General features: G+C 66.7%; 1 protein-coding gene across 4 annotated transcripts in view; it reads right to left on the bottom strand.

Annotated features, from left to right (window-relative positions):
* LOC142004736 (ubiquitin carboxyl-terminal hydrolase CYLD-like) overlaps positions 1-18,846 on the bottom strand; it is a 64,567-nt gene extending 45,721 nt beyond the window's left edge. For 3 of the 4 annotated variants that reach the window (XM_074982405.1, XM_074982409.1, XM_074982410.1), the window contains exon 1: positions 18,817-18,846. The gene's annotated coding sequence lies outside the window, so the exon portion shown is untranslated. Of the gene's footprint in view, positions 1-8,951; positions 9,038-18,816 lie in introns of those variants that run through there. The other variant, XM_074982407.1, reaches the window with a different exon arrangement.
* Positions 18,847-19,150: the final 304 nt, after the last annotated feature.

Below are 19,150 nucleotides of genomic sequence, written 5' to 3'. Positions count from 1 at the left end.
CGAGAGCACCCCCGTCCCACTCCCTCCAGCACAGCGCCCCCCAGTGTCCCCCCCGTCCCACTCCCTGCAGCACAGCACCCCCCAGTGTCCCCCGTCCCACTCCCTGCAACACAGCGCCCCCCAGTGTCCCCCCGTCCCACTCCCTGCAGCACAGCGCCCCCCAGTGTCCCCCGTCCCACTCCCTGCAGCACAGCGACCCCCAGAGCCCCCCGTCCCACTCCCTGCAGCACAGCGCCCCCCAGTGTCCCCCGTCCCACTCCCTGCAGCACAGCGCCCCCCAGTGTCCCCCCGTCCCACTCCCTGCAGCACAGCGACCCCCAGAGCCCCCCGTCCCACTCCCTGCAGCACAGCGCCCCCCAGTGTCCCCCGTCCCACTCCCTGCAGCACAGCGACCCCTAGTGTCCCCCGTCCCACTCCCTGCAGCACAGCGACCCCCAGAGCCCCCCGTCCCACTCCCTGCAGCACAGCGCCCCCCAGTGTCCCCCCCATCCCACTCCCTGCAGCACAGCGACCCCCAGTGTCCCCCGGTCCCACTCCCTGCAGCACAGCACACCCCAGTGTCCCCCGTCTCACTCCCTCCAGCACAGCGACCCCCAGTGCCCCCCGTCCCACTCCCTCCAGCACAGCGCCCCCCAGTGTCCCCGTCCCACTCCCTGCAGCACAGCGACCCCCAGTGTCCCCGTCCCACTCCCTGCAGCACAGCGACCCCCAGCGTCCCCCCGTCCCACTCCCTGCAGCACAGCGACCCCCAGAGCCCCCCGTCCCACTCCCTGCAGCACAGCGACCCCCAGAGCCTCCCGTCCCACTCCCTGCAGCACAGCGACCCCCAGAGCCCCCCGTCCCACTCCCTGCAGCACAGCGACCCCCAGAGCCCCCCGTCCCACTCCCTCCAGCACAGCGCCCCCCAGTGTCCCCCCATCCCACTCCCTGCAGCACAGCGCCCCCCAGTGTCCCCCCGTCCCACTCCCTGCAGCACAGCGACCCCCAGAGCCCCCCGTCCCACTCCCTGCAGCACAGCGCCCCCCAGTGTTCCCCCGTCCCACTCCCTGCAGCACAGCGACCCCCAAAGCCCCCCATCCCACTCCCTGCAGCACAGCGACCCCCAGAGCCCCCCGTCCCACTCCCTCCAGCACAGCGCCCCCCAGTGTCCCCCTGTCCCACTCCCTGCAGCACAGCGACCCCCAGTGCCCCCCATCCCACTCCCTCCAGCACAGCGCCCCCCAGTGTCCCCCGTCCCACTCCCGGCAGCACAGCGACCCCCAGTGTCCCCGTCCCACTCCCTGCAGCACAGCGACCCCCAGTGTCCCCGTCCCACTCCCTGCAGCACAGCGACCCCCAGAGCCCCCCAGTCCCACTCCCTGCAGCACAGCGCCCCCCAGTGTCCCCGTCCCACTCCCTGCAGCACAGCGACCCCCAGTGTCCCCCCGTCCCACTCCCTGCAGCACAGCGACCCCCAGAGCCCCCCGTCCCACTCCCTGCAGCACAGCGACCCCCAGTGCCCCCCGTCCCACTCCCTGCAGCACAGCGACCCCCAGAGCCCCCCGTCCCACTTCCTGCAGCACAGCGACCCCCAGTGCCCCCGTCCCACTCCCTGCAGCACAGCGACCCCCAATGTCCCCCGTCCCACTCCCTGCAGCACAGCGACCCCCAGTGTCCCCCGTCCCACTCCCTGCAGCACAGCGCCCCCCAGTGTCCCCCCCGTCCCACTCCCTGCAGCACAGCGACCCCCAGTGTCCCCCGGTCCCACTCCCTGCAGCACAGCGCACCCCAGTGTCCCCCGTCTCACTCCCTGCAGCACAGCGCACCCCAGTGTCCCCCGTCTCACTCCCTGCAGCACAGCGCACCCCAGTGCCCCCCGTCCCACTCCCTCCAGCACAGCGACCCCCAGTGTCCCCCCCGTCCCACTCCCTGCAGCACAGCGCCCCCCAGTGTCCCCCCGTCCCACTCCCTGCAGCACAGCGCCCCCCAGTGTCCCCCCGTCCCACTCCCTGCAGCACAGCGCCCCCCAGTGTCCCCCCGTCCCACTCCCTGCAGCACAGCGCCCCCCAGTGTCCCCCCGTCCCACTCCCTGCAGCACAGCGACCCCCAGTGCCCCCCGTCCCACTCCCTCCAGCACAGCGCCCCCCAGTGTCCCCCGTCCCACTCCCGGCAGCACAGCGACCCCCAGTGTCCCCGTCCCACTCCCTGCAGCACAGCGACCCCCAGTGTCCCCGTCCCACTCCCTGCAGCACAGCGACCCCCAGAGCCCCCCAGTCCCACTCCCTGCAGCACAGCGCCCCCCAGTGTCCCCGTCCCACTCCCTGCAGCACAGCGACCCCCAGTGTCCCCCCGTCCCACTCCCTGCAGCACAGCGACCCCCAGAGCCCCCCGTCCCACTCCCTGCAGCACAGCGACCCCCAGTGCCCCCCGTCCCACTCCCTGCAGCACAGCGACCCCCAGAGCCCCCCGTCCCACTTCCTGCAGCACAGCGACCCCCAGTGCCCCCGTCCCACTCCCTGCAGCACAGCGACCCCCAATGTCCCCCGTCCCACTCCCTGCAGCACAGCGACCCCCAGAGCCCCCCGTCCCACTCCCTGCAGCACAGCGACCCCCAGTGTCCCCCGTCCCACTCCCTGCAGCACAGCGCCCCCCAGTGTCCCCCCCGTCCCACTCCCTGCAGCACAGCGACCCCCAGTGTCCCCCGGTCCCACTCCCTGCAGCACAGCGCACCCCAGTGTCCCCCGTCTCACTCCCTGCAGCACAGCGACCCCCAGTGCCCCCCGTCCCACTCCCTCCAGCACAGCGACCCCCAGTGTCCCCCCCGTCCCACTCCCTGCAGCACAGCGCCCCCCAGTGTCCCCCCGTCCCACTCCCTGCAGCACAGCGACCCCCAGTGTCCCCCGTCCCACTCCCTGCAGCACAGCGCCCCCCAGAGCCCCCCGTCCCACTCCCTCCAGCACAGCGACCCCCAGAGCCCCCCGTCCCACTCCCTGCAGCACAGCGACCCCCAGTGTCCCCCCGTCCCACTCCCTGCAGCACAGCGACCCCCAGAGCCCCCCGTCCCACTCCCTGCAGCACAGCGACCCCCAGAGCCTCCCGTCCCACTCCCTGCAGCACAGCGACCCCCAGTGCCCCCCGTCCCACTCCCTGCAGCACAGCGACCCCCAGAGCCCCCCGTCCCACTTCCTGCAGCACAGCGACCCCCAGTGCCCCCGTCCCACTCCCTGCAGCACAGCGACCCCCAATGTCCCCCGTCCCACTCCCTGCAGCACAGCGACCCCCAGAGCCCCCCGTCCCACTCCCTGCAGCACAGCGACCCCCAGTGTCCCCCGTCCCACTCCCTGCAGCACAGCGCCCCCCAGTGTCCCCCCCGTCCCACTCCCTGCAGCACAGCGACCCCCAGTGTCCCCCGGTCCCACTCCCTGCAGCACAGCGCACCCCAGTGTCCCCCGTCTCACTCCCTGCAGCACAGCGACCCCCAGTGCCCCCCGTCCCACTCCCTCCAGCACAGCGACCCCCAGTGTCCCCCCCGTCCCACTCCCTGCAGCACAGCGCCCCCCAGTGTCCCCCCGTCCCACTCCCTGCAGCACAGCGACCCCCAGTGTCCCCCGTCCCACTCCCTGCAGCACAGCGCCCCCCAGAGCCCCCCGTCCCACTCCCTCCAGCACAGCGACCCCCAGAGCCCCCCGTCCCACTCCCTGCAGCACAGCGACCCCCAGTGTCCCCCCGTCCCACTCCCTGCAGCACAGCGCCCCCCAGTGTCCCCCCGTCCCACTTCCTGCAGCACAGCGCCCCCCAGAGCCCCCCCCGTCCCACTCCCTGCAGCACAGCGACCCCCAGTGTCCCCCCGTCCCACTCCCTGCAGCACAGCACCCCCAGTGTCCCCCCGTCCCACTCCCTGCAGCACAGCGACCCCCAGTGCCCCCCGTCCCACTCCCTGCAGCACAGCACCCCCAGTGTCCCCCGGTCCCACTCCCTGCAGCACAGCGACCCCCAGAGCCCCCCGTCCCACTCCCTGCAGCACAGCACCCCCAGTGTCCCCCGTCCCACTCCCTGCAGCACAGCGACCCCCAGTGTCCCCCCGTCCCACTCCCTGCAGCACAGCACCCCCCAGTGTCCCCCCGTCCCACTCCCTGCAGCACAGCGACCCCCAGAGCCCCCCGTCCCACTCCCTCCAGCACAGCGCCCCCCAGTGTCCCCCGTCCCACTCCCTGCAGCACAGCGACCCCCAGAGCCCCCCCGTCCCACTCCCTCCAGCACAGCGACCCCCAGTGTCCCCCCGTCCCACTCCCTGCAGCACAGCGCCCCCCAGAGCCCCCCCCGTCCCACTCCCTGCAGCACAGCACCCCCCAGTGTCCCCCCGTCCCACTCCCTGCAGCACAGCGACCCCCAGTGTCCCCCCGTCCCACTCCCTGCAGCACAGCGACCCCCAGAGCCCCCCCGTCCCACTCCCTGCAGCACAGCGACCCCCAGTGTCCCCCCGTCCCACTCCCTGCAGCACAGCGACCCCCAGTGCCCCCCGTCCCACTCCCTGCAGCACAGCGACCCCCAGTGTCCCCCCGTCCCACTCCCTGCAGCACAGCGACCCCCAGAGCCCCCCCGTCCCACTCCCTGCAGCACAGCGACCCCCAGTGTCCCCCCGTCCCACTCCCTGCAGCACAGCGACCCCCAGTGCCCCCCGTCCCACTCCCTGCAGCACAGCGACCCCCAGTGTCCCCCCGTCCCACTCCCTGCAGCACAGCGACCCCCAGTGTCCCCCGTCCCACTCCCTGCAGCACAGCGCCCCCCAGAGCCCCCCGTCCCACTCCCTCCAGCACAGCGACCCCCAGAGCCCCCCGTCCCACTCCCTGCAGCACAGCGACCCCCAGTGTCCCCCCGTCCCACTCCCTGCAGCACAGCGACCCCCAGAGCCCCCCCGTCCCACTCCCTGCAGCACAGCGACCCCCAGTGTCCCCCCGTCCCACTCCCTGCAGCACAGCGACCCCCAGTGTCCCCCGTCTCACTCCCTGCAGCACAGCACCCCCAGTGTCCCCCCGTCAGCCTGAGGAGGGGGAAAGCTACACCCCAGAGGGGCCCCCCTCGGGGTCTTCTCCCCAGGACGGGTTGGAAGGACTGTCTCTGGCTGCTGTGCTGTCGCTTCTGTGAGAAACTGGACATCTGTTGCCTAATAAACCTGCTGTTGTACCTGCTGAGTGAGAGTCTCTCCTGCCAGCGGACGGGGTGCAGTGCAGGGGGACCCCTGAACCCCATCACACTGGTGTCAGAAGTGGGATGCACTGCACCCACGGATGAGCTCCCAGCAGTGGTTGACTGAGCACCAGAGAAGGAAGGAGTCTCACAAGAGCCAGAGGTGGAACAGAGCAATTCCTGCTGCTGCTGCTGGTGAGTGGATACCCCGGGAGATAGCGGGGAGATGGATTATACCCGACTCCTGAAGGCAGAGCTAGCAGGGCTGTGCAGAGAGAGGGGCCTGACCGTAGGGAAGGCGACCAAGGCCCAGCTGATGGCACAGCTGGAAGAGAATGACCGATCCGGGGGGGCAGAGCCTGTCCCGACAGAAAGTGGCCGGTCCACCTCGGGAAGCGTTTCGGACTCTCCGACAGGAGCAGGGGCTCGACGCCGTCAGACAGACGCGGTGCCCGCCAGGTCGCGCTCAGCTAGCGGTGGTCCATCGCGGGCAGAGTCCCCTGCCGCAGAGCTGCGACGGCTGGAGCTCGAAGTGAAATTAAGGGAACTGGAGCACCAGGAACGGGAGAGAGAGCGTGAGCGCCAGGAACGGGAAAAAGAGCGTGAGCGCCAGGAACGGGAAAGAGAGCGTGAGCGACAGGAACGAGAAAGAGAGCACGAGCGCCAGGAAAGAGAAAGAGAGCGTGAGCACGAGCGCCAGGAACGAGAAAGAGAGCGTGAGGAGAGAGAGCGAGAGCGGGAGCATGAGCGAACCATGGCAGAGGCGAGACGCCAAGAGACCCCAGCTGCGGTAAGCGGGGAGAGGGCCAGACGGATCGGGGTGGCCAGTCACTTGGAGACGCGTGTGCTGGCCCAGTGTCAGGACACAGGGGACATGGACGAGTTCCTTACCGCCTTCGAGCGAGCCTGTGAGTTGCATGAGGTTCCCCCAGATGAGCGGCTCCGGCACCTCACCCCCTTGCTGGGCCAGAAGGCCGCAGCGGTGCTCAGCCAGCTGGTGGGGCTGCAGCCTGGGGACTATGAACGGTTCAAACAGGCCCTGCTGCATAAGTTCGGGCTGACTCCGGAGATGTACAAGAAGAAGTTCCAGGAGGCGCAGAAGAGGCCAGAGGAAAACCATGTAGATACAACCGCCCGCCTGAAGCAATACTACCAGAAGTGGGCGTTCGGAATGGGAGTCCAGTCCGTAGACGACCTGATCGAGCTGGCGGTCGTGGAGCGATTCTACGAGATGTGCGCACCTGACCTGAGGGTGTGGCTCGTGGACCGGAAGCCGGGGGACTCACATGATGCAGGGAAACTGGCAGATGACTTCACAAACAGCCGGGCCAGGTTTGAAAGTGAGCCCCACAAGGAGAGGGAGTCTCGGAGAGAGAGGGAGTCCCGGAGGGAGAGGGAGTCCTGGAGAAACCGAGAATCTCAGAGAGACCGGTCCCTAACTGTACGACAGAGGGGACCACCTCTTGGGCAAGCCCAGGAAAGAGGGGCCAGCCACCCACCCCCCAGAGAGCCAAACAGAGCCCGGACAGAGCAGCCGGCCCGAGGGACACAAGACCCAGGCTGTTACCGCTGTGGGCGAAAGGGGCATAGAGCAGCCCAGTGCCCCAGGCTCCCAGACAGGTTGAGCAGGCCGGGGGGTCATGGAGTCAACTGGGTGGGGTCCCAGAAGTCAGAGGGGCTGGCGGCCAAGGCGGGTGGTGCTGACAATGGGCACTCAGCTTGGGCCGAATCCGCCCCACAGACCAGCTCCTCAGGGGGACCAAATGCTCAGAGGCCAGTTTACAGAGTGGGGGCGGCAATGCCTCTGTGGAGCAAGTGTCTCAAACACCTCGAGGTAGACGGGAAAAAGGTCACGGGGTTCTGGGACACAGGCGCTGACGTGACGCTGGCCCGACCCGGGGTGGTGGTACCGGGCTGCATGATACCCGATTCCCACCTGACGATAACAGGAATTGATGGGACCCCTTTCAAGGTGCCCATGGCGAGGGTGCACCTGAAATGGGGGAAGAAGGAAGGCCCCAAGGAAGTGGGCGTGCACAGCCATTTGCCAGCAGATGATCTCCCTGCGGGTATGCGGGTATGATACCCGATTCCCACCTGACGATAACAGGAATTGATGGGACCCCTTTCAAGGTGCCCATGGCCAGGGTGCACCTGAAATGGGGGAAGAAGGAAGGCCCCAAGGAAGTGGGCGTGCACAGCCATTTGCCAGCAGATGTACTGATGGGGGCTGACCTGGAGAACTGGCAAGGTGAACGCCCTCGTGCCCTGGTCCTGACCCGTAGCCAAAGAAAACGAGGGGTGCGCTCCCCAGATTCAGGGGTACAGGCCCAGCCAAAGCCACAGGGGCCAACCCTGAGAGAAAGGGGGTTCCCAAAAACCAGATCTCACAGGCCAGGGGTGCTGGAGCCAGGCAGGGATGGGGAAGTAGCTTCCGCCCCTGCCCCAGCGGAAGAATTCCAGGCAGAGCAGCAGAGAGACCCCTCCTTGCAGAAGCTGAGGGAACTGGCCAGTCTCAGCCCAGCTCCACAGCTGGGGGAGGGCTGCAGGGAGAGATTCCTGTGGGAAAAGGGATTCCTGTATCGGGAATGGGCTCCCAGACGCAAAGCGGAGCCATGGAAGGTCCAGAGGCAACTGGTGGTTCCCCAAAAGTACCGGTGCAGGCTGCTGTACCTAGCCCATGATGTCCCGCTCGCAGGACACCAGGGGATCCACCGCACCAGGAGAAGGTTGTTACAGAACTTTTTCTGGCCAGGGATCTTTGCAGCTGTCCGTCTGTATTGCCTGTCCTGCGATCCCTACCAGAGGGTGGGGAAGAGCCGGGACAAGGGGAAAGCTGCCTTGAGGCCACTGCCCATCATAGAGGAGCCTTTCCAGAAAGTGGCTATAGACATAGTGGGCCCCTTCAGCAAGGCAACGCGTTCGGGGAAGAAATATATTTTGGTAGTGGTAGATTTTGCCACGCGATACCCAGAAGCAGTGGCCTTGACCTCTATCGACGCTGACACCGTGGCAGATGCACTGCTGTCCATTTTCAGCAGAGTGGGGTTCCCCAAGGAGGTCCTCACAGATCAGGCGTCCAACTTCATGTCGGCCCTACTGCAAAGCTTGTGGGACAAGTGTGGGGTCCGGCACACCTGGGCCACAGCCTACCACCCACAGACCAATGGGCTGGTGGAGAGGTTCAATGGGACTCTGAAGCAGATGCTGAGAACCTTCATGAATCAATACCCCCATGACTGGGACAAGTACTTACCCCACCTGCTGTTTGCATACAGGGAGGTGCCCCAGGAATCCACGGGGTTCTCCCCGTTTGAGCTGCTGTACGGAAGGAGGGTACGGGGACCCTTGGACTTGCTCAGAGAAGAGTGGGAGGGGACGGCCTCCCCTGAAGGGGAGTCAGTGGTACAGTATGTACTGACCTTCCGGGAAAAACTCACCGAGCTCATGGGCCTGGCCAGGGAGAGCCTCTCCATGGCCCAAAGGAAGCAAAAGGTCTGGTATGACCGTAACGCCAGGGCCCGAGCCTGTGCCACCGGGGATCAAGTGATGGTCCTTATACCTGTGCGGCGAAACAAGCTGCAAGCGGCCTGGGATGGGCCCTTCAAGGTCGTCAAACAGCTAAATGACGTGAATTACGTGGTGGAACTGTCGAACCGGGCCCACAGCCACCGGGTCTATCATGAGAACATGATGAAACCTTACTGGGACAGACAGAACTTGGTGCTGGCCGTGTGCAGACACTGGGAGGGGCAGGGGGATGATCCCTTGGTGGATTTACTCACAAGGACTGGAGCCGGCTCCTTGCTGGAGTCTATTCCCCTCTCAGACCAGCTGACCCCTGCCCAGCAGACGGAGATCAAGGAGGTGCTGCATTCGCATCAACAGCTGTTCTCGGACACGCCCGGACGCACTGACCTGGCTGTCCACCGGATAGAGACAGGCATCCACGCCCCTATCAAGTGTGTGCCGTTCAGAGCCACAGGGAGGACGGCTCAGGACATAGAGCGGGAGGTTGAAGACATGCTGGCTCTGGGGGTGATCCAACCCTCGTCCAGCCCCTGGGCCTCTCCCGTGGTGTTAGTCCCTAAAAAAGATGGGTCTGTTCGGTTTTGTGTGGACTATCGCAAGCTCAACGCCATCACTGTCTCGGACGCCTACCCCATGCCCAGGCCTGATGACCTTTTAGACAAGCTGGGGGGAGCCCGTTACCTCACCACCATAGACCTCACCAAGGGGTACTGGCAAGTGCCATTAGACCAAGATGCCCGGCTGAAGTCGGCTTTCATCACCCCTGTGGGGCTCTACGAGTTCCTGGTCCTGCCCTTTGGCCTCAAGGGGGCACCCGCTACCTTCCAGCGTCTGGTGGACCAGCTACTGAAAGGGATGGAGAGCTTTGCCCTGGCTTACATGGACGACATTTGCATCTTCAGCCAGAGGTGGGAGGACCATGTGTCCCAAGTCAAGCAGGTGCTGGACCGACTCCAGAAGGCTGGTCTGACTATCAAGGCAGGGAAGTGCAAGGTGGGGATGGCTGAGGTGACCTACCTGGGCCACAAGGTGGGCAGCGGCTGCTTAAAGCCAGAGCCAGCTAAAGTGGAGGCTGTCAGAGATTGGCCCACACCCCAGACTAAGAAGCAGGTCCAGGCCTTCATTGGGATGGCGGGGTACTACCGGAGGTTTGTGCCCCACTTTAGCTCCGTCGCAGCCCCCCTCACGGAGCTGTGTAAAAAGGGAAAGCCTGACAAGGTGGTCTGGACCGAGCAGTGCCAAGAGGCCCTCTGCGCGCTGAAGGAGGCTCTGGTCAGGGCCCCAGTGCTGGCAAATCCAGACTTCAACAAACCCTTCCTGGTGTTCACCGATGCCTCGGACGTGGGGCTGGGGGCGGTGCTAATGCAGGTGACTGACAAAGGGGAGAAACACCCCATCGTGTACCTGAGTAAGAAGCTGCTGCCCCGGGAGCAGAACTACGCGGCCATAGAGAAGGAATGTCTGGCCATGGTGTGGGCGCTGGGGAAGCTGCAGCCGTACCTGTTTGGACGGCGTTTCACCGTGTACACCGATCACTCACCCCTGACCTGGCTGCATCACATGAAAGGGGCCAACGCCAAGCTCCTGCGGTGGAGTCTGCTCCTGCAGGACTACGACATGGAGGTGGTCCACGTCAAGGGGAACAACAACACCATAGCCGATGCCCTGTCACGCAGGGAGGGCCCCGAACTTCCCCGGGTCACTGGCTAAGTGACCCCGCTCAGTGCGGTCTGGAAGGGGGGAGAGATGTGATGGAGTGGGGGGAGTGCCTGTGTGAGTCAGGCTGGATGTCCGAGGCAAGCAGCAGCTCCCAGTGGCTAAGGATGACCCTGGGGCTACAACTGGCAGATAACACCTCTGCCTGAACAAAGAGCAGGGAGGAGCTGAGCGGGGTTTTTGAATCAGGGGCGGCAGTTAGAGGCGAGGAAAAGGGAGAGCTGGAAGGCAGCCAGCCTGAGGAGGGGAAAGCTACACCCCAGAGGGGCACCCCTCGGGGTCTTCCCCCCAGGACGGGTTGGAAGGACTGTCTCTGGCTGCTGTACTGTCGCTTCTGTGAGAAACTGGACATCTGTTGCCTAATAAACCTGCTGTTGTACCTGCTGAGTGAGAGTCTCTCCTGCCAGCGGACGGGGTGCAGTGCAGGGGGACCCCTGAACCCCATCACAGTAACCTCCTTGAGAATCTGGTATTTTGGGGATAAATGGCTGAGGCCTTTCTTAGCACCATCAAGTTCTAATCTTCTCTCTTGCCCCCTGGGGTGGAAATTTGATCTCTCTGGCTGTGCCCTCCCTTCTAACAAGAGCTGGGCCATTGATGATCTCAGGGAAATGGCCCCCTTCCTGCCAGTCTGGAAATTTGCAAACCAAACTGCTTTCTGAGAGTTGTTTTGTGAGTCCCAGACGCAGAATCCACATGAAGGAATCCCTGTTTATCCCTTACTGGCCCACCAGGCCCACAGCATCTTTGTCCTTTTACCTCCAACTACTGCCTCCCCATGGAATCAGAAGTCGAATCCAGTACGAGAATATAAGTGTTTCCACCATCTGGAGATGGGGAATTGCTGGCGCTCTCCTGCATCCTACAGAGACTGACTGTGCAGCTGTTTTACTTGGTTCTCACAGGGCTGCTCACGTTCCCTGAGAGTTTTTACTTTACTTGCATCAACTTCCAATTCCTGAGAAACTTTTACCCTGCCTGCTTTGGACCCTTGCAGAGCACAGCCAGTGGTTTCACACTCAGGCAGGTCCTGACCATCAGGAGCTGAAACAAACTTCTCCCCAGGCAAAGGGTTGCTCTGGCTCTTACAGACAAGCACCTTTCCTGTTCACTTTCCTTCACCTCACTCCCATTTTCTGCAGTCCCCACAGACGGGTCAGGAAAAGTTTCAGGGAAATTCTCTTCCTCAAGAGCTCCCCCAAACAATAACTCACCCCTGTCTGCCTCCACGGGGGCACTGCTCCCTTGAGCCACAACCAGCTCCTGGGGTTCACCTACACCCAGGATCACTTCTGGCCCATTAGGCAGATTCCCACGTAATCCCCCTCCAGGCAGACAGCCAGTACCACCGGACAGAAGGTCAGGGTCCCTTTCCTCCCTTCTGCTACCAGCTCCTTTATCTTCATCAGTCAGCGTAACTCCATTGCCCGTCTGTTCTTGTGTCCTGGCGAGAGGATGACTCTGGTAGGACAGAGTCCTCTCACCCCCTCCCAGTAACACCTTAGCATCAGGCAAAGAACAAGTACCAGAATCGTCTGGTCTCTGGGATTCCCTGATGATACTAACTGGATCAGACCGAGTTAAAGCATCACCCCCCCTGAGAGACACAGAGGTAGGCCCACTTCCCATCTGGGCTTCAGCTGCCCTCAGATCCAGCTCTGGGATCTTGGCTCCATCTGGAGCCCCCACAGGCTCAGGCAAAGGATTCACTTCCCCAGAAGCAGAAGCACTTTTCTTGCACCAAGGACCAGTGTCCTTAGCAGGGATACCACTGCCCATCCCAGAGCCATTCCCTCTGCTCCAGCCCCCATGGCTGGATTCAGAGACACACCTGGAATGCTCTTTTCTGGTGGATCCTTCTCCAGCCACCCCAGGCTGGGGAATCTTCCTCAGACAATGGGCTAGTTTCCTCATTGGCACCTTTTCCAAACGCAGGCTCTGCTCTCTCCCCAGGCTGCTGCTGCTGTTCAACACAGACAGACAATGGGAGACACTCTCTCCTTTGTCCCAGCCCCCCGGCTGGTCTCCACACACACATAGAAGGTGGAGCAGCTTCTCTCACAGACAACTTGCCATTCCCAGTGGATCAGCTGCTTTCCTGCAGAGACACACAGGCACCTTCCTCGGCCCAGGCCTGGAAAACTCTTCGCAGGTCTGTCTTGGCCACTAGTAGATGATGGGTTGGAATCGCTCCTTCCCTCCTTGAGCTGCGGCAGGCCACTCGGTTCAGAGCTCCAGGCAGTCCAGGGTTCCCTGCCCCGATCCGGGCTCACCTCTGCAGGATTTTCCTTAACCCTCAGCTCTGCCACTGCACATCCACGCTGCCTTGTCCAGCTTCTTTAATCTCGATTCGGTTTCCAGGTGCTGCCACTTCACAGTGGAGTTGCTCAGCGTGGTTGCAGGCTCTCAGGCTGATGCCCTCTGCACCCCACGATTCCTGGAAGAATCCTTCAGTGTGCCAGGCTCCTTGCGGGTCACAAGCTGCCCGGGGTTAGGCCGTAGGCCCCTCTGCCCTCTGGGACTGACTCCAACAGACTCCCAGCGGAACCACTTCTTCAGTGTGACACCCGCTCTCAAGGACCATGAGCACCCTGTCTTGGGAAGGACTCATTCAGCGTCAGCCTCCTCAGGGGTCACTTGTTCCTGGGGGTTGGGCTCTCGGCCCCTCCACCTTCTGGGACCGACTCCAACAGATTCCCAGGAGTGACCCCTCCTCGGGTGTGACACCCCCTCTCGAGGACCACGACCGCAGTTGCTTGGGTTCGGCCGCAGGCCCCTCCGCCTTGGGGAACTGCACCTCACTGCCCTTCAGCACACCTGGGTCTCACAGGCCCCACTTCTTCCAGGGCCCCGGTCACTTACTGCTGGATGCTCCATCCTCGGGGTAGAGAACATCCCACTCCTGACACCAGTGTGATGGGGTTCTGGGGTCCCCCAAGCTTTGCACCCATCCGCAGGCAGGAGAGTCTCTCACTCAGCAGGAGAACAGCGGGTTTATTAGCCGACAGGACACAGCATCGTACAGAGGAGTCAGTACAGCAGGCAGAGACAGCCAGTCCCATCCATGTTGGGGAGAGGAGGCCCTGAGGGGCCCCCAGAGCCGGGGCCTGGCCCCCTCCTTTGTGTCTGTCTCTCTCCCAGCCCAGACTAACTGCTTCCAACTCCCAGTTCCCATTCAAACCCCTCAGGCTCCACCTCCCACTTTGTCTGCAGTACAAAGGTGTTACCTGGGCGCCAGGTTACCCTCAGCAGGAGCCCCACACCCTCTGTGAGCCCCACACACACACAGGTATCCCCCACTCCATCACACCCCCACAGGGGCTGCCTGAGCGGGCGCCGGCCCCAGGCTCACGGAGCAGCTGGCGCTGGGCACGGCCGCAGGAAGGAAACACGGAGCCGGGGGTGTGGGGCTGCCAGGCCGGGCGGGTCCTTCCTCTGACGCAGGGGAAACGTGTGGGGCAGGGACCCTCCGTCTGCCCCCTCCCTGCCCCCTAGCCAAGCCCAGCCCCACAGCCCTGCCGGTGCCCCTTGCTCCCGCCCCACAGCCCAGCCCCCCAGCCCTGCCAGTGCCCCTCATTTCTGCTTCCTGGCCCCGGCCCCCAGCCCCCTCACTCCTGCTCCCCAGTCCAGCCCCACAGCCCTGCCAATGCCCCTCACTCCTGCCCCACAGCCCCACCCCCCAGCCCTGCCAGTGCCCCTCATTTCTGCATTCCTCACTCCTGCCCCCCAGCCCGACCGGAGCCCCTCACTCCCACCCCACAGCCCAGCCAATGCCCCTCACTCCTGCCCCACAGCCCCACCCCCCAGCCCTGCCAGTGCCCCTCATTTCTGCATTCCTCACTCCTGCCCCCCAGCCCTACCGGAGCCCCTCACTCCCACCCCACAGCCCAGCCCCACAGCCCTGCTGGTGCCCCTCACTCCTGCCCCACAGCCCCACCCCCCAGCCCTCCCAGTGCCCCTCATTTCTGCTTCCTGGCATCAGCCCCCAGCCCCCTCACTCCTGCCAGAGCCCCTCACTCCCGCCCCACAGTCCAGCCCCACAGCCCTGCCAATGCCCCACACTCCTGCCCCCCAGCCCTGGCTCTGGCCCCCTTACTCCTGTCCCCCGGCCCCTGCCCCCAGCCCCCTCACTCCTGCTTCACAGCCCCTGCCCCCCAGCCCTCCCGGTGCCCCTCTCTCTGCCCCCACAGTCCCACCCCCAGCCTTGCCAGCACCCCTCCCTCCCCCCCCATGGGCCCTGCCAGCGGGCCCAGTGCCAGACCTGGCTGGCGGCTCATTCCCGGGGTGGGGGCGGCAGAGGAGGGCCAGGAAGTGGGGGGCCGGGGACCCCTGCGGGGGAGGCACCGAGCGAGGGGGAACCGGCCCAACCTGCTTTACTGCTCCAGCTCTGCCACCCAGGCGCCTCGCCCCTCCCCGGGCCTGGCCTCACCCTGGGGCTGAGCCCAGCCCCCACCCGCCGGGCACCGCTGCCCAGCCCTGCGCTGACCACCAGGCCTGCTGCCCCCAGAACTGGGAGAACCCAGGAGTCCTGCCTCCCGCCCCTGCTCTAACCACCAGCCCCCACTGCCCTCCCAGCGCCGGGGAGAACCCAGGAGTCCTGGCTCCCGGCCCTGCTCTAACCACCAGCCCCCGCTGCCCTCCCAGAGCCGGGGAGAACCCAGGAGTCCTGACCCCTCCCCCTGCGCTGACCACCAGGCCTGCTGCCCCCAGAACCGGGAGAACCCAGGAGTCCTGGCTCCCGCCCCCTGGTCTACCCACCACCCCCACTGCCCTCCCAGAGCCGGGGAGAACCCAGGAGTCCTGGCTCCCGGCCCCTGCTCTAACCACCAGCCCCCACTGCCCTCCCAGAGCCGGGGAGAACCCAGGAGTCCTGGCTCCCGCCCCTGCTCTAACCACCAGCCCCCACTGCCCCCCCAGAGCCGGGGAGAACCCAGGAGTCCTGGCTCCCAGCCCCTGCTCTAACCACCAGCCCCCACTGCCCTCCCAGAGCCGGGGAGAACCCAGGAGTCCTGGCTCCCAACCCTGCTCTAACCACCAGCCCCCACTGCCCTCCCAGAGCCGGGGAGAACCCAGGAGTCCTGGCTCCCGGCCCCTGCTCTAACCACCAGCCCCCACTGCCCTCCCAGAGCCGGGGAGAACCCAGGAGTCCTGGCTCCCGCCCCTGCTCTAACCACCAGCCCCCACTGCCCTCCCAGCGCCGGGGAGAACCCAGGAGTCCTGGCTCCCGGCCCCCTGCTCTAACCACCGGCCCCCACTGCCCCCCCAGAGCCAAGGAGTGGGGGCCACAGATGGGGAGCAGGGCTGTGGGGTGGGAAAGGGGGGCACCGGTAGGGCTGGGGGGCAGGATTGGGGGGCACAGATGGGGCAGGGCTGTGGGGTGGGAAAGGGGGGCACTGGCAGGGCTGGGGGGCAGGAGTGGGGGCACAGCTGGGGACAGGGCTGTGGGGTGGGAAGGGGGGGCACTGGCAGGGCTGGGGGGCAGGATTGGGGGGCACACATGGGGCAGGGCTGTGGGGTGGGAAAGGGGGGCACTGGCAGGGCTGGGGGGCAGGAGTGGGGGGCACACATGGGGCAGGGCTGTGGGGTGGGAAAGGGGGGGCACTGGCAGGGCTGGGGGGCAGGAGTGGGGGGCACACATGGGGCAGGGCTGTGGGGTGGGAAAGGGGGGCACTGGCAGGGCTGGGGGGCAGGAGTGGGGGGCACACATGGGGCAGGGCTGTGGGGTGGGAAAGGGGGGCACTGGTAGGGCTGGGGGGCAGAAGTGGGGGGCACACATGGGGCAGGGCTGTGGGGTGGGAAGGGGGGGCACTGGTAGGGCTGGGGGGCAGAAGTGGGGGGCACACATGGGGCAGGGCTGTGGGGTGGGAAAGGGGGGGCACTGGCAGGGCTGGGGGGCAGGAGTGGGGGGCACACATGGGGCAGGGCTGTGGGGTGGGAAGGGGGGGCACTGGTAGGGCTGGGGGGCAGAAGTGGGGGGCACACATGGGGCAGGGCTGTGGGGTGGGAAAGGGGGGGCACTGGCAGGGCTGGGGGGCAGGAGTGGGGGGCACACATGGGGCAGGGCTGTGGGGTGGGAAAGGGGGCCACTGGCAGGGCTGGGGGGCAGGAGTGGGGGGCACACATGGGGCAGGGCTGTGGGGTGGGAAAGGGGGGGCACTGGCAGGGCTGGGGGGCAGGATTGGGGGGCACAGATGGGGCAGGGCTGTGGGGTGGGAAGGGGGGCACTGGCAGGGCTGGGGGGCAGGAGTGGGGGGCACACATGGGGCAGGGCTGTGGGGTGGGAAAGGGGGGCACTGGTAGGGCTGGGGGGCAGAAGTGGGGGGCACAGATAGGGCAGGGCTGTGGGGTGGGAAAGGGGGGCACTGGCAGGGCTGGGGGGCAGGAGTGGGGGGCACACATGGGGCAGGGCTGTGGGGTGGGAAAGGGGGGCACTGGCAGGGCTGGGGGGCAGGAGTGGGGGGCACACATGGGGCAGGGCTGTGGGGTGGGAAAGGGGGGGCACTGGCAGGCCTGGGGGGCAGGAGTGGGGGGCACACATGGGGCAGGGCTGTGGGGTGGGAAAGGGGGGCACTGGCAGGGCTGGGGGGCAGGAGTGGGGGGCACACATGGGGCAGGGCTGTGGGGTGGGAAAGGGGGCACTGGCAGGGCTGGGGGGCAGGAGTGGGGGGCACACATGGGGCAGGGCTGTGGGGTGGGAAAGGGGGGGCACTGGCAGGGCTGGGGGGCAGAAGTGGGGGGCACACATGGGGCAGGGCTGTGGGGTGGGAAGGGGGGCACTGGCAGGGCTGGGGGGCAGGAGTGGGGGGCACACATGGGGCAGGGCTGTGGGGTGGGAAAGGGGGGGCACTGGCAGGGCTGGGGGGCAGGAGTGGGGGGCACACATGGGGCAGGGCTGTGGGGTGGGAAAGGGGGGCACTGGCAGGGCTGGGGAGCAGGAGTGGGGGGCACACATGGGGCAGGGCTGTGGGGTGGGAAAGGGGGGGCACTGGCAGGGCTGGGGGGCAGGAGTGGGGGGCACACATGGGGCAGGGCTGTGGGGTGGGAAAGGGGGGGCACTGGCAGGGCTGGGGGGCAGGAGTCGGGGGCACACATGGGGCAGGGCTGTGGGGTGGGAAAGGGGGCGCACTGGCAGGGCTGGGGGGCAGGAGTGGGGGGCACACATGGGGCAGGGCTGTGGGGTGGGAAAGGGGGCCACTGGCAGGGCTGGGGGGCAGGAGTGGGGGGCACACATGGGGCAGGGCTGTGGGGTGGGAAGGGGGGCACTGGCAGGGCTGGGGGGCAGGAGTGGGGGGCACACATGGGGCAGGGCTGTGGGGTGGGAAAGGGGGGGCACTGGCTGGGCTGGGGGGCAGGAGTGGGGGGCACAGATGGGGCAGGGCTGTGGGGTGGGAAGGGGGGCACTGGCAGGGCTGGGGGGCAGGAGTGGGGGGCACAGATGGGGCAGGGCTGTGGGGTGGGAAAGGGGGGCACTGGCAGGGCTGGGGGGCAGGAGTGGGGGGCACAGATGGGGCAGGGCTGTGGGGTGGGAAGGGGGGCACTGGCAGGGCTGGGGGGCAGGAGTGGGGGGCACACATGGGGCAGGGCTGTGGGGGGGGAAAGGGGGGGCACTGGTAGGGCTGGGGGGCAGAAGTGGGGGGCACAGATGGGGCAGGGCTGTGGGGTGGGAAGGGGGGGCACTGGCAGGGCTGGGGGGCAGGAGTGGGGGGCACACATGGGGCAGGGCTGTGGGGTGGGAAAGGGGGGCACTGGCAGGGCTGGGGGGCAGGAGTGGGGGGCACACATGGGGCAGGGCTGTGGGGTGGGAAGGGGGGCACTGGCAGGGCTGGGGGGCAGGAGTGGGGGGCACACATGGGGCAGGGCTGTGGGGTGGGAAAGGGGGCCACTGGCAGGGCTGGGGGGCAGGAGTGGGGGGCACACATGGGGCAGGGCTGTGGGGTGGGAAAGGGGGGCACTGGTAGGCCTGGGGGGCAGGAGTGGGGGGCACACATGGGGCAGGGCTGTGGGGTGGGAAAGGGGGGCACTGGCAGGGCTGGGGGGCAGGAGTGGGGGGCACACATGGGGCAGGGCTGTGGGGTGGGAAGGGGGGCACTGGCAGGGCTGGGGGGCAGGATTGGGGGGCACACATGGGGCAGGGCTGTGGGGTGGGAAGGGGGGCACTGGCAGGGCTGGGGGGCAGGATTGGGGGGCACACATGGGGCAGGGCTGTGGGGTGGGAAAGGGGGGCACTGGCAGGGCTGGGGGGCAGGAGTGGGGGGCACACATGGGGCAGGGCTGTGGGGTGGGAAAGGGGGCCACTGGCAGGGCTGGGGGGCAGGAGTGGGGGGCACACATGGGGCAGGGCTGTGGGGTGGGAAAGGGGGCGCACTGGGACCCCCCGGGCTGCTGGAATTCCCCCCCATTTACCTGACCCTGGGTCCTGCCGGGAAGAGCCGCTTGGTGGGGGGGGGGGGGGGGGGGCAGGTCACTCCCGCCCCTCCCCTCGGTTAACCCCACGGAACTCGGCCCGCCCGGACGCCTGGGTCCCTTCCCCCGTCTTCCTTCCTTCCCCTCCACCCACCGGGCGGGGCTGAAGGCTCCTGCCCGGACTCCTGGGTCCAATTTCCCCCGGGGGGGCGGGAGGCTGAGACTATGGGGCTCCTCCCCCTCCCCCTCCCCCTCCCCCTCCCCAGAGGAGCCGGACTCCTGGGTCCAATTCCCGATCGGACGGGCGGAGGAGGGAGGTGGGGGGGAGGGTCGC

Source organism: Carettochelys insculpta, chromosome 32, assembly GCF_033958435.1.
Source record: "Carettochelys insculpta isolate YL-2023 chromosome 32, ASM3395843v1, whole genome shotgun sequence".
Taxonomy (NCBI): Eukaryota; Metazoa; Chordata; order Testudines; family Carettochelyidae; genus Carettochelys; species Carettochelys insculpta.
Note: the sequence above shows the minus strand (reverse complement) of the source record. Positions and strands in the feature narration are given on the sequence as shown.